Source organism: Narcine bancroftii, chromosome 1, assembly GCF_036971445.1.
Source record: "Narcine bancroftii isolate sNarBan1 chromosome 1, sNarBan1.hap1, whole genome shotgun sequence".
Classification (NCBI taxonomy): domain Eukaryota; kingdom Metazoa; phylum Chordata; class Chondrichthyes; order Torpediniformes; family Narcinidae; genus Narcine; species Narcine bancroftii.
The window spans coordinates 58,665,030-58,679,758 of NC_091469.1; the positions used below are offsets into that span (position 1 = coordinate 58,665,030).

At 39.5% G+C, this 14,729-nt stretch overlaps 1 protein-coding gene across 5 annotated transcripts in view; it reads right to left on the reverse strand.

Moving 5' to 3' along the window:
- The window catches only part of LOC138758565 (KN motif and ankyrin repeat domain-containing protein 1-like), a 326,554-nt gene that overhangs the window by 310,711 nt on the left and 1,114 nt on the right, over positions 1 to 14,729 (reverse strand). The window lies entirely within an intron of this gene.

Consider the following 14,729-nt stretch of genomic DNA (forward strand, 5'->3'; position numbering starts at 1 on the left):
AATGCTGGCTGGGGAAGGAATCCAGACTAACAAAAGGTGTTAATAGGATCTGATAAGAGACCATGCAAGAATTTATCTTATTTGTGCAAAAGAAGACAGGGAAAAGGGAGAGAGACAGAGCTGGGGCGAAAGGGACAGGGTTGCTCCCATTGTGGTCTCCTTTACATCGGAGAGACTGGACATAGACTGGGAGATTGCTTTGTTGAGTGCCTCGGCTCTGTCTGCGTATTAGCATGGTTCTCCCAGTGACCAATTTCCCCATTCCATTCCCTTGCTGACCTGTATGCCCACGGTCTTGTGCACTGCCAGATTGAGACCACCTGCAAAGTGGAGGAACAACACCTCATCTTCCAACTGGATGGCATTAATATTGACTTATCTGGCTTTCATTGATCCCCTCCCCACTCACTTTTTTCCTTCCCCCACCCCTCAGCTCTGTCTCTCTCCCTTTTCCCCAATCACCTTTCACATAAATGAATTCTTACCTCAGCCTTTATCATCTATCCAATGAACATCTTTTGTTGGTCAGGATTCCTCTTCCACCCAGCACTATCAGAATTCAAAGATTTTTCGGGTTCTGGCGCATTCTGCTTATTTCTTGAAGAAGAGCTCAGGTGCAGAATGTCAGCAATGTATCATTTTTATGGATGCCAAATAGACCAACTGAGTTCCTTCATCATTTCAGTGAGTCTCTTAGTTTGTTGTTTGGGAATCTGATGGTGGAAGGGTAGCAACGGTTCCTGAACAGTTATAGGTGTGCTCAGGGAAAATGAAATTTCTTTTCTGTGGGGGAAGAAAGAGTACTACAAAGAATCATACATAGGCCTTCAAGAATATCCCCTGACAAAATTATTCACTGGGGCATAAGCTTATTAAAGAGCAGCCATCAGTCAACCATTTTATTTAGCATCATTAATTTTACAGTATCCACTTCATCAAAAGATCACACCATCCTCTTTTGTGGTGCAAATGATTGCTTCCGAATTAAATGTGTAATTTTTAATAATCCTGTGCCTGCATACCGCAGATAAAACCATTTCAGCCAGCAGGAATTAGATGAGATGAAAAGCAAGCTCTCTGTACACAAGATTGTTCTTCCATTCAATGATGCAGCCATTGAGCATACTGCCTACATCACCATTTCATAAATTGCCAGATGGATTGCTTAAAACTAGAGGAATACTTTTATATGGCTCTGAAAGATTCCTGTTCATTTGACAAACTTGAATTCTATCTATTGGATAACAATTAAAGTAGAGAAATAAGCTTTGCAGAAATACACCATGTACAAGAGGGATAAAAGGTTTAAAATACAATGCATATTAAATGTTAAAATGTAACAATTCAACTTTCAGAAAAATGAAAATTATGCATGTCCTCTTGTATTGATCTCTCCTAATTGAAGTAGAAAAAATCTACTTGCATTTACTTTGTCTATACCTCTCAACTTTGTAAATCTCATTGTAAACTAAGCATTACAATCTTCAGAATTCATTAATTTCGGCTCAAAAGCCTTTTGTGACAGAGTAATATAGACAAGTTTTTGGGAGATAAATTGGGAAAGGTTTGTCAGAGTTGGTCACATACAAACAATTTAAAAACAGATCTTATTTGAAATACTGGAGCTCTGCCCCATGCTAGAGATGTTGGGGCCAACAGTCTTTACAAGAGCTTTGGAGATTGCCCGAGAGACTTAATTAATGGATTGTTGTTTACAAAAAGGCAACAGATGAAAGATCTTGTTGGAGCCGCAGATTGTCTGGAGCTGTTCTAAGAGGGTCATGTGGTTTTGCAAGCAGAGAGTCAAACAGGCTTTTTCTCAGAGAGAGACTTCTAGCGTTACAGCTAGCAACAGCAGTTGGGACTGGAACAGGACAAGTTGGCAAGCTTGTGGAAAGCCCCATTTGGAAGACAGTCTGGCCAATGCCCTTGTGGTTCATGCAAGAGGGAGAGGACTGACTATCTAATGTTTCACTTGGAATGAGAGAAACAAAAAAGAATTCTGGTGGCCTGAAAGAAAGAGGTCATCATCTGGAGAACCCTGAAGGGGCAAGACACTGGAGTGGCTGATGGAAATTGTGGTGCACTGTTCGTCAGAATCAGACACACACAAGGCAAAGACTGTACAACAGGCTTTAATCCACAATGACTTCCACAGAGCCAGGCTGGCTGTTGCTGCAGTAACTCTGAGTGAGAATTCAGGAGGCTGGCACAAGCTTATAACCTGGAGGGTGATTGACACCGACCGGGTGGGGCTTGATCCATTCATTCAGCGCAGGATTATATCCTGGAGGGTGATTGACACCCAACCGGGTGGGGCTTGATCCATTCAGGCCAACTGATTGACACCCAGCCAGGTGTTGTCCCTGTCCCCTTACACTCCTTCAGGTACAGAGGTTGCCCCCTGCAGTAGGCCGTTGGTGTACCACCACAGAAGTACATCAGTTGTGGATGTCCTGGAACAACAAATCTCTCACTGAAAACTAACAAGAACCTTCCTGAGTGGTAACCATTTACCTTTCAACCACCAAAACCTGGTGAAATTCATAAATGTTAAATTCTGTGCACAGTATAAGAATTGCCTGCAACCAGTGAACTTGGAGGTATGAGAAGTGGGATCGGACTGTGAACCAAAGAACTTTTCTGAACTTACACACACACACATTACATACACATACACTTAGAATTAGAAGGGGGTTAAGTTAAGTTAGTTAAGTCAATAGTGATAAGTTAAAGTGTGATCTGGTTTTCATGTTTAAAGATAATTAAAAGCAACTTTTGTTTAAGTAACCATTTGCCTTGGTGAATATCTATTGCTGCTGGGTTTTGGAATCCTCTGAGCTCGTAACACTTTACAGTTTGTTTCAGAACTGGTAAGTCATGAATCTCAATTTATTTTCCTCTCCAAAAATCCTCCTCTGTGTTCTTGTTTCAAAATTTCAGCTGCTGCAGTGTTCCATATCAGTCCCACCATCAGAATCCTCCTCTTAACACAGCCCCATCTCCATTAGTCTTCTATTTATAGTAAAACCCCAAGATCCCATCAGGTCTGGGGTAATGCCATACCAGCAGATTTTCCAGACTACTGAACATCAATCCTATTAATAATCATTCACATATTAATATTATTTCACTACATTGATGTATTACACAAATTTTTCAATGATAAAACAAGCTTTTGACCCAGCTTGAGTCACTAAGTCTACCCACATTCCTGATGCATAGTGCACCGGTCCCTAACACTGCACACTCAGATCACTCAGCCCCCACTCTGGCCACATACACGGCTTTCTTATAGTCTAGACTAATGAACAAGACAGACGTTAGACCAACAGGATCTTCAAATAATTGAATGCTAAATTATTGCTGATCTCCTGTCCATCTTCACTTGGCAGATCTGATTGAATCACCAAACCTTCAGTGTTTCCTAGTACAGTCATCTCATAGTTCCCATCCCAATCAAATGTTAGCTATGTTCTCTCCCTTCCTATACATAAATGTTTCTAACATTTCCTTGTTCTGATGAAAGATCATTGATACAGAACATTAACTTTGTTTCTTTCCCCATAGAAATACTTTAGTCATGCAAAATCAATCAGATCCTTTTTATTGCTATCTTGAAATGTTTACCTGGTGTTAGTTTACAAACATTATTCACTGACCTGATGGTGGGAGAGTGAAAATGCATTTCAATGTACCAAAAAAAAACTGATTATCCCATAAAATAGGAATCATGGGAGCAACATTTTGTACTTTAAGTTTATAAAAGAGTACCCATGGTAACAAGAAAACATCTGTGACTTTCATGTTAATATATGGGCTCTCACCAAGACATGAGGAGTTGATTCTGTGTACCATTTTTCAAAAACAAAAATAACATTAAGTGGAAATGTTTAAATGTTCGTATTAGAACAGTTAGAACTGATAAGGTTTATCAAGTCACAACAGAACTCACCAGAGAAATAAAATAAATGTCCCAAATTTCTGTGTCAAATAACACAACCACTTACTAAACAAGGCATTTCAAAAATGTAAAGTTTATTAGTTTCATTAGATTTTTTTTTAACCTGAGAACTGAATATAATTATATTACAGCAGGCTTCATTGATCCTTTTTAGACAAATTAATTATATGCAATTCTAAACTATACAAAGGAAAAATATTTTCCCTTGACCCTTCATCTGTCAAAAATTGGGATTTTCAGAGATATCTCAACAGAATAAAATGCTTCTCACCAACCCACAACTCCCTACATTCAGCCATCAACATTTCATGAATGGTCAACTCTTTATTAATATTTAGGCCTGTCGTCTTGTATCTAGTTGTTCCAATAGACACTGATCTGCTGGTTGCCAGTTTCTTCCTTCATTGAGTACATTGCCCAGTAGTTAAACTTTAGGTTTTAAAAAAAACAAATGCTGAAGTAACTCAGCAGGTCTCATAGCATTCATGATAGGTAGAGATGTACTGCCAACATTTCAGCAAAAAGCAGGCAGGCACCTGAACAAAAAGGCTGGCGGAGAAGAGATGGTGCAAGGGAGGGGCACAAGCAAAAGGTGATAATTGAACATGGATTAGAGTACAGGAGAGGAAAGGTGAAAATTGATCAGGGGAGAGGGGTGGCTCAGTGGTTGTCGAGCTGTGAGGGGGGGGGCGGCGGAGAATGAGAGCGCAGCAATTTACTGGGTCATGTGCCAGTGTGAATGCTCCCAACCTGGTATGGGGGTCCCGGGAAGTAGTATCAAAGCTGATCTGGTTTGAATCAGCTCCAGTGTGAACGGACGACCCAGTAACATGCTGATATCAATCGTGCACGTGTTGGAGGTTCTTCAAGAAGCACGGAATGGAAAGAGCAAAAAAAGTGAGATCACAGCGAGAGAGAGCTCGAGGAAAGGAGACATTGGCCGGGAGTGGGGAGGGGTGAGAGACCCAATGAATGGGTTTCACTCCATTCACTTAAACTTCATCCCCAGCCTGAAAGTTTTGAAACAGAGACTGCCTGCTTAAAAATCAATGTGTTACTTGTCTGTTTGCAAGACACTGCTGTCCTTCTGCAGCAGTTAGTACAAGGTACCGATGAGAACTTCTCAAAATTTCAGCTGGAAAATATTCATTTCTCACAGAATAAATGGATGGAAAGCTATTAAATTTCATTACTTTGAAGTGAAAGTATCCTTCACTTATGGAAGTAATATCAGTAAAATGTTGCAAATCATAAAGTCTGGGCGCTAAAGGTATTTTGGCACAGTGCGTCCTCATGGGTTGAGAGATGCTATTTATTCATCAAAATGAGATAATTAATTAATCAAGGAGTCAATGGTATTCTAGCAAATATTCATGCACCTTCACTCATGACCTGGTCAAAACAGATTTGTTGAACAGGTTGAGAACAGAGCCAATTTTCTTTAGAGGAAATCCACATCAGAAAATCAGATAGATTTTAAAACTGAAAGAGCAAAACACAAACCATTCAAATTCTGAAGACACCCACTGCAAATTCATTAGCTTTATTGAAGGTCTTGTGGAAGATTAGCTGATCCTTTTCACAGCCATCTGATTTTGCACACCATCAAAATTCAATATTTGAGAATGATTCAAATTCTCTGAGTGACAACTGAAATGGGCAAGTTTCACTGAAAAGTCAATTTAGTAATATTTGGTTCGATAAAAAATAATTTTACTGCACTTTTTTTGACAATACAAAGTAAAAAATTGTTATAATTGATGCATTTCAGAGGTTTCAAAGACTTTGAAACACATTTGCTTGAAAAAGAAAGCGACTAATGCTAACACAGCCATTTACCTACAATGAATTCATATGATGTATTCAGGCACTTTCATTGCACAATGTCTTTTCAATCAAGCACAAATCATTTTCTTCCCTTTCAAGTGCATACAAGTGGCCAAATATGTTCCCTTCATTTGAAGTAGGAGTGAAGAAAAGCTTTGTGGGCAACTTGAAAGAGATCTATAAAGGATCATTCAAAGCCCACAGGAAAATTTTAACCTCATTTTAATTGCACCAAACTTGCATTTGATCATGAAAAGAAGCAAAGCATTACCATACCCTAAATGGACACGTTCATCTTTAAGTACTCAAGTTACACCCTATACATGAAAGATAAACTGACAAAATTATTCAGCTCATGATTTTTTTCTGCATTTCCCTTTACTCTGCATTGCAATGTTTACTTTGAAGAACATGGCATTCTCCTATTTCAGCAAATACAACACATCTGACTGCATATAACGTGCAGTTTTCCAGCTCAAATGTATGCTTAATTCCCAAGAGAAACACTTATCATTGCAACATTTGCAAGTTCAGTATTTACGCTACACTCCATGTAAATTGGATTGAGGATGGTTTTTAAACTCCAAAATCCAAATGGGTAAATTTTCACGGCTGGTGAATTTTCAAGATCAAAAGACGCAAAATTGTTGATTTAAATCTGAACAATTGCTTTGCTTTCCAAGAACCTGGAAAAGTCCAAATGTGGAAAGATAATCAGTGCTGGTCAATTTGGTTCCCAGATGCACATGAACATCAACCAAACCATGAAACGGTCCCAAATGACAGCAAAATACCAGTTTCATAGAAATTGCATCACAAAGAACTCAATGAATCAGTATCCATACATCAGTATTAATGTGTAGCAGCAGTTAACCTCTACAATTGAATTTCATTACTCTTTCCAAATTTCATAATTCTCTCTTTCAGAATACTGGACAGAGAAACTCTGCCCCGACATTCCATATTTGGTTGGAGAAATTATATACCTTCTCCTTTGTTCTCAAGGAAAACACAGATTCACAGGCCATCATCCATAAAATAAACCCGAGCAGATTTGATGCAACTGAGACAGACATCCAAAGTGACAGGTGGGCCTGGATCACCCAGCTGATCCACAACACGACATTCAGTTGTTCAAGTTTCCGCAGCCCAAGTTTTGAACTGCAACATTAAAATTCATAGAAGGATGAGGGGTTATCTCAGAGTGTACAAATCAGGAGACAAATAGATCACATCTTTTGCCCAGATGATGTGGGGGTAGGGTGTTGGAATGGTAACCTCGGAGGGTATGTTTAAGATTAGAGGAGTGAGAAGAGATTTACCAGGAACCTGAGGGCGTAACTTTTTAAAAAAACCACTTTGAATGGGCTTTCAGAACAGCACTGGCAGCCCTAGGAGGTGCGGGCTGTACCAGGTGACACCATCAGAGGCGGTGACACAAAGTGACTGTCTATAACATTTTTGTGCAATGTTTCAGCAGATATATTTTATTTATACAAACATATATACATACATATATACATACATATATACATACATATATACATACATATATACATACACACACACCCCCACCCACCCACACACCCCTTCTCTTTGGCTTGGCTTCGCGGATGAAGATTTATGAAGGGGGTAAATGTCCACGTCAGCTGCAGGCTCGTTTGTGGCTGACAAGTCCGATGCGGGACAGGCAGACACGGTTGCAGCGGTTGCAAGGGAAACTTGGTTGGTTGGGGTTGGGTTTTTCCTCCTTTGTCTTTTGTCAGTGAGGTGGGCTCTGCGGTCTTCTTCAAAGGAGGTTGCTGCCCGCCGAACTGTGAGGCGCCAAGATGCACGGTTTGAGGCGTTATCAGCCCACTGGTGGTGGTCAATGTGGCAGGCACCAAGAGATTTCTTTAGGCAGTCCTTGTACCTCTTCTTTGGTGCACCTCTGTCACGGTGGCCAGTGGAGAGCTCGCCATATAACATGATCTTGGGAAGGCGATGGTCCTCCATTCTGGAGACGTGACCCACCCAGCGCAGCTGGATCTTCATCAGCGTGGATTCGATGCTGTTGGCCTCTTCGACGTTAGGGATATAGATATATATACACACACATATACAAATCTCTGTAGTTAATTATTTCAAAAACATTTTTCATAAGCCCTTCTGACATGTGTCGATATATCTACAAGGCTAAAACGCTGTACTCATTTACTTTTTGAACCTTCTAATGTTCTCTGGTCAGAACGATCATTATTAATTACCTAATTACAATGATGCTTCAAATCACATGGTTTCGTCTGCACGCACTACAAGCACACGCTGTTGTTTGCATTGCTGTTGGCTGTTGGTGCTTTTGTAATTGCTCCTTTTGTCAAATTTTCTTGCTTTAGCTAAAATATTGTGGTAATTAGTATTTGCAAAACTATATCAACAACTTTTTTGAGAATGAAATAGTATGATTTTGTAATTTATAGGCATAATTTTTATTTTGCTAGTTATTTATCTCACTACTATGGCCATTACATTCAGTGATATGCGGGAATTATGATTCACGAGTAACATTAGTACAAAGCATTACTAAAGATTCTGAATGGTCTAGTATGGGAGGAGGCCCATGGGTGGGGAGGTGACACTATGAGTTACTGCACTGGGAGACACCAACCTGAGAGACACCACTGTGTTGAGGCAGGTAGTTTGCAATGTTTGAGAGTATTGGGACAGATATGTAAATACATTAGGTTTTTCGGGGCATAGGAAAAACGTGTAGTGTGAGTGGAACATTCTGGTCAGTGTGGGCAAGTTGGCCCTAAGGGTTTTTTGAAATGCTGAATGACTTAAAATTTGATTCTACATCATTGAATATTTACTTGATGCTGTGTCGCTACTGTATATATGATTATGGCATGGATCTCAATCCTCTACGCAATATTAACCTTGGAGAAAGTAAACCAGATCATGCCAAAAAGTGCAACCTACAGATCAAGGACATTTAGAGTGCAATTCAATTATTTTAGGTATTAAATATTCCTTCTCAAATTCGGACAATCACAGACAGAAATACTGTGCATTATCCCAAAATGCAATTCAGATTAATTACATTTGGAATATCATGTCTATGTCAGCAATTTTATCTGCACCGCCCAACAAATTAAAATCACATGCGCTGCCAGTAATCCATATTTAATGACCACAAAATTATTTCTCTCCAGATTGCACAATATCTGGGCTTTACTGCAATGTGCGAGATGATCAGATTCATTCCCAGGGCCTTTTGCAGCAACCTTCAATGCTTAAAGCACACACAGACATCAATTAGTGGGAGTGGGTCACTTATCCCTCAAATTAATGATTATATCCTCAACTCCATCTGGCTGCAAAAACTTAATACAGGAGGGCTCATGCTTGCTTGCAACAGAACAGTCAAGTCATTCACACATTATCAATTATCTCTCCACTACAGCTGTTTTTTTAAAAAATATATAGAAAACTCTGCTCCCACCACCTTTTGTGGGAACATTCCGAAGACTATCAACCGACAGAGTGACACATTCATGTATTAAATGGGTTACATTTAAACGGACTTCCAATTTTAGATTCTCAAAAGAGTAAATAGCCTCTTTACATCCATGCTGTCAAAACCCCTCAGGGACTAAGTAGTCATTCAAATTCCCCCCTCATTCTTTAATTCAAATAAATACAATCCAAGTTCATTCAATCTTTCTTAAAGACAAACAGCCTATTATAGGTATTAGTCAAGAAATCTCTGAACTGCTCCCAATGCATTCCTTTAAAGAGACTAAAACTATGCACTGTATTCTCATGCTCACCAATGAAGCATGCAATTAAATTATTTTATTCCAATTCTATTCAGAATAAACAATATTTTACTATATTTCCTAAATTCTCATCTGACCTTCATGTCAACCACTCCTAGAATTTGCAGTTACTATACACAATCCCAATCCCTGGATTAAGGACCCACCCAAGCAAGCTAATCACTTCAAATTGGAGCAATGATCTGCAATGCACCAAGTTAGGTGCATTAAACATGTAGTCAATTAAGGTGAAATGCTCCACAGGCATGGATTTAAATGTAATTAATGCAATATATTCCCCACCCCTGAAACAAATACTGTGTCTAATTAATGAGTTCAGCAAGTCACTAGAATAAAAATAATATTTTTTTTTCAACAATTTTTCTCCTTTGTCACCAAATAAGAATTTTGTTTATCTCACAACTTGGCTAGAGCTTTAACTACGAGTTGTCTACAGTGCAATGAAAGAAACAGGGAATGGATGTTCCTTGCTCAATTTTTCTTAAAGCCATTTTCAAATAACCAAGGATCTCTTAGCTCCGAATTTAAGGGACCCAACATCATTATTGTAGGGAAATAATTATTGAATACCTGCTGCAACCTTAGCAGAGAAGAAAATACAAACAAACCTTTTGAAGCCACGTAATGGCTTCCTTTAAAAGTTGCAGAATTTATTTGACACCAGAGATCACTGCCAGCTCCATGGAGAGTAATCCCATTCCCTCTTATTTTCTCCTACAAGTTATTCCTTTACACATGCCATCCAAACCCACACCCAATGTGTTTGCCACTTATCTACACCCAGGATAATTTACCATTCCCAATTTGTGTTGTGGGAGGAAGCCAGAACACCAAGAGAAAACCCATGTAGGCTCAGACAGCAAAGTTCAAACAGACACCAAAAGTCGCTGGAGATATGCTCTGATTAAAATTACCTTTTTTCTAATAAACTTTTTATGGCTGTACTTGCAACTTTAAAGATGCATCTCAATCCCTAAATATCTTTTCCTCCATTCAATCAAAACTTTTCTTCTTCACACAATATTTAAGGTCAACTGCTTTGAGCACCCCGCCAATAAAATTATTTTTTTGGCTCTTCAGTTGAAAGGAAATCACTACTTATGTAAATCCTTTGAACAGAGTGCATCTGGAAATACACAATTAAATCTGGCAGTCTTTAAACAAAATAAACAGAGGTATCAGGAAATGAAGGAAGAAAAATGACATTTTCTTGCAAAACACTTCTACTTTCTTTCCATTAGATGAGACCGTTATTCCTTCTTCCCACCAATTTATTTTTACCTTCTCCATCGGTAATATTCAATGTTAAAGTTCAAATCAAAGGTGCTGGGCTTTTGCTTCCATTTCAGTCAAGATGCTATGCAAAAGCTTTAAAACTAAAATGAGAAAATATTTGAATTCTGAGAAAGTATTACATACTGCATTATCCTTCGCAAGCCTGGAAAAACAAAATCAATAATTACCAATGATCCAATTTAAAAAGTATTAAAGCCAGTTATTAAAATATTCGTAACACTGCAGGATCTTAGATTAATGGACAAGGGTAGCTCAATAACAACTGCAAAAATGTCAATGCAGAACCCATCATCATTACCTTCATGGAACCATGAACCTCAACTCCCAAGGTGTTCAACAGGTTTGCCTCTATCAAGTACAAAGACAGGGTAATTTATCAACAGAAATTCATCAAACAGAGTGGTGAATATATGAAATAACCTGCCAAAGCAGTGGAAGCAGGTGTAACTGTAATGCAGGTAAATGTTACCACCTTGCTCAACATGGACAAGTTGGGCCGAATGTTGTTTCCGCACTGTAGAACTCTTAGCACTATGGCAATTGCTTCTTCATGTATGTAGAGATTAACGAACAAGTGACAGTTAACGACTGTAGAAATTTCAATGCAGATTCATCCATTGCCAAGTTGTGATGAAATTTTTTTTTACAAAACAGATTTGTTAGTGTGCAAGTCCTATATTGCACATATGGAAAGCAAAAGATTTAAAATAACCTGCCATGGAACCTAAGCATTAATTTAATTTCTTCAGGATGCAATTTTACAAGCAGTTGGTTACATGGTAATTCAGTTTTCTCAGTTACACACAGCTTGCAACATAGTGAAAAAATGTTATTCATCATAGTGATTCTTGTGAATTGAAGAAATATTCTTCATATGTACTATCCATGCAGGGGGGGAAGAATAAATCAAACCAAAAGGCAATGATGGTAACATAAATAAATTACAACAAAGAGCCTATGAATCAGATGGAAGGAAATGTTTCCAAGTTGGGGTTGAGAAGAGTGGAGGGATGAGTTCATGGGGGGGGGGGGGGGGTGATGCTGAGGAAGTCACTGGACAGTGTGGTACTACTGGTAGATTGGAAACAGATGAAAGCACACACACACACAGAAAGCAGGTGTGGGATGTCTGTAAAAGATTTGCAAATGTGATGACCTGTTCAAAATTAATGAAAACAAAGTGAAAGTCTAACCTGACCGGTTCCATATTCTCTTTCCAACTGAAGTGGAACATTAGTTATGATGTAACAAAGAACAATGTTAAACTGAACAAGGCATGTTATGTCCTCATTTTATATTTTACAGTCCAAACTAACTTATCAAAGCCCACATCTTGCACCAGACCTTGAAGTTGTCCTTGATTGGCTGGCTTGTCTGAACACCCAAATGTGGCCTCTAGTCAGTCATCAGTGGTGACAGGCTTCACACAAAGCACACAACAGCTCTCACCTCAGCCTCTGAGTTGTGTTTGGCTTTGTCTTGCCATATAAATCGGTCTAGCAGGTTGATTGTTTGGCCTGATCTTATTTGGTACTAAAGTGTTCACAGTTGTTGGCAGAATGGGCTAGAACTTTGTGACTTCGCTGGTTCAGTGAGTGGCATAGTCCACGAGTTCTCAACGCACATTAGCTTTAACTGATCGATGGATAACAAAACTTTTAGGTTGACATTGGAGGAGTTGGTGAGGGCCATCACATGCTTGCTGAAGAGGTCAGGGAATGGCATTGTGTCAAACCAACACAGGTGTCCAGCATTCAAGTCAACAAGCATGTTAACCATCATAGCTAGTAGTCACGTCTGTGTTGGCCTGAGTAACTGCATTGTTTGCTGTATTCAGTTAATATAATGGGAAGGATCATGTGGTCTGGTCGTAGGAGCCAGTTCAACAAATTCTCCAAAAAGTGTCAGAGTGCTGCTGAATTCTGCAGATTAACATCCTAGTTCTGCTTTTAAAAAAAAATTGTACAAATGCCAAATAGGACCATGGGCAATATTTGCTTCAAGACAACAGATTTTGGTGCGTGTATGGCATCATTTCACCAGGATTAAGCAGCACGACTTCTACTTCACAGGCAATCTACACTGGGAGACAAGCTGTAAGGAAGCCAAATTTCATCCTCTGGCTAATGACATTGAGTGAATGGAACCATACCCCCAGGATCGAAGGCCAACATTGCGCGTTGGTTGTAAAAAGGGATGTCGAGTTTGACTTCATCGACTGACGTCGTGTCATTTTTATCGCCAGCCATTTCAGTTCGTGAAAAGATGGTTGTGTGTAGTAATGTGGGTCAATGCAGGAGTTACCAAATCCTGTGATGTAACAAAGAACAAACTATGGTAAGATGAGCAAGGCATGTTGTCTCCTTGGGTCACGAGGTGAGCCTCTTTTACAGTCAGAACTAACTAATTAAAACCTGCATCTTGCACCAGTCCTTGAAGTTGTCCTTGTTCTCAATTGGCTGGCTTGTGGCGACTTGTCTGGATACCCAGGCATGTTGACCATTGTAGCTGGAGGACAGGCTTTATGTTAAACACGCTTAGGCATGAGGCTGCAACACTGCCATCACATTATGTGCTACATCCAGGCTTCCATTTCAAAGTTGAGTGAAATACGAATGTCTGCAGATGCTATGATTTCTGTGTTTTTACTCAATTTCAAAGTTATGCACCAAAACATATCAAATTTAAAACTGTAGAGATAGAAGTGAAAATTGAATCAAGTAATTGAAGAAATAAACTTATCAAGGTTAATTGACTAAATGTATACATTTTACCATTTCAGTTTGCAATCTTACAGAAAATTATTTGGATTCAGAAATTCAATGCAAAATGATCAAGTTTAGATGCCAGCCTCAGAGGACAAGGAGCTCAGAAATCACATCACCACATCACCAATTAACCTTCCTTATCAGATTCCATAATTTAGAGCCCTTTGTCATTTATCAACTCCCAGCCTCTGTTACTATTTCTATTTCTTCTCTCCCCCACCCAGCTCCATCTGCCCACCAATCCCTCCTTGTCTGGATTCACCAATCGGTTTGCCACCTCCACTCACCTCTTTATACTGACCAGGTTCTTGACCCAGTACCTCAACCATCCCTTTAGCTCCAAGATGATGTCTGACCTGCTGAATTGCAGCTCCAGATTCCAGCATCTCCAGTGCACAGAACAGTCCCATTTTCCTGCATTTGCTTCATAGCCTTCTAAATCTAAAGATTTCCCATCCATAAATCTGTCCAAATGCCTTTTGAATCTCAAAATTCTGAGCACTTTCCTCTGGCCTTTTAATTAATATGCAGACCACCCTCAGTGAGCAACATGCCTCTCAGGCCCTTCTCAAATCTCTCACATCAAACTTATGCCCCTAGTTCCAGAATCATCTATGGTGGGGGGGGGGGGGGGGGAGGCAGACTGGGTTTTCAATTTACATGACCTTCGTGGTTTTCTAAACCTCAGGCCTCAATTTTTATCCCAATGAACAGCGAGTTTTAGAAGTAATAAATGTGGGGCTTTTATTGCATCTTACCAATTGTCTGTAGGTCACTCACACAGCAGCAATCCAAATCAAACTACACAGACGGTATCAAGCTCGTTCTCTGCCAATTTACTTCTACAAATAAAAGCCTCAGCTCATCAAATCGCATTAAGTCGTTGAAAGGTGGTGATTTGCACAGTCGCTGCATATTTATGCCTTTGCTTTGCACCAGCAACACCAACTTGGGAACATTGCTGCTGCTTGTAGCTTCTCGGCTGCCCAAGAAGCTGACCCAGACCATCCCGGGTCTCTTTCCCTTTCACTCCGTGGTCAATGACTGGAATAT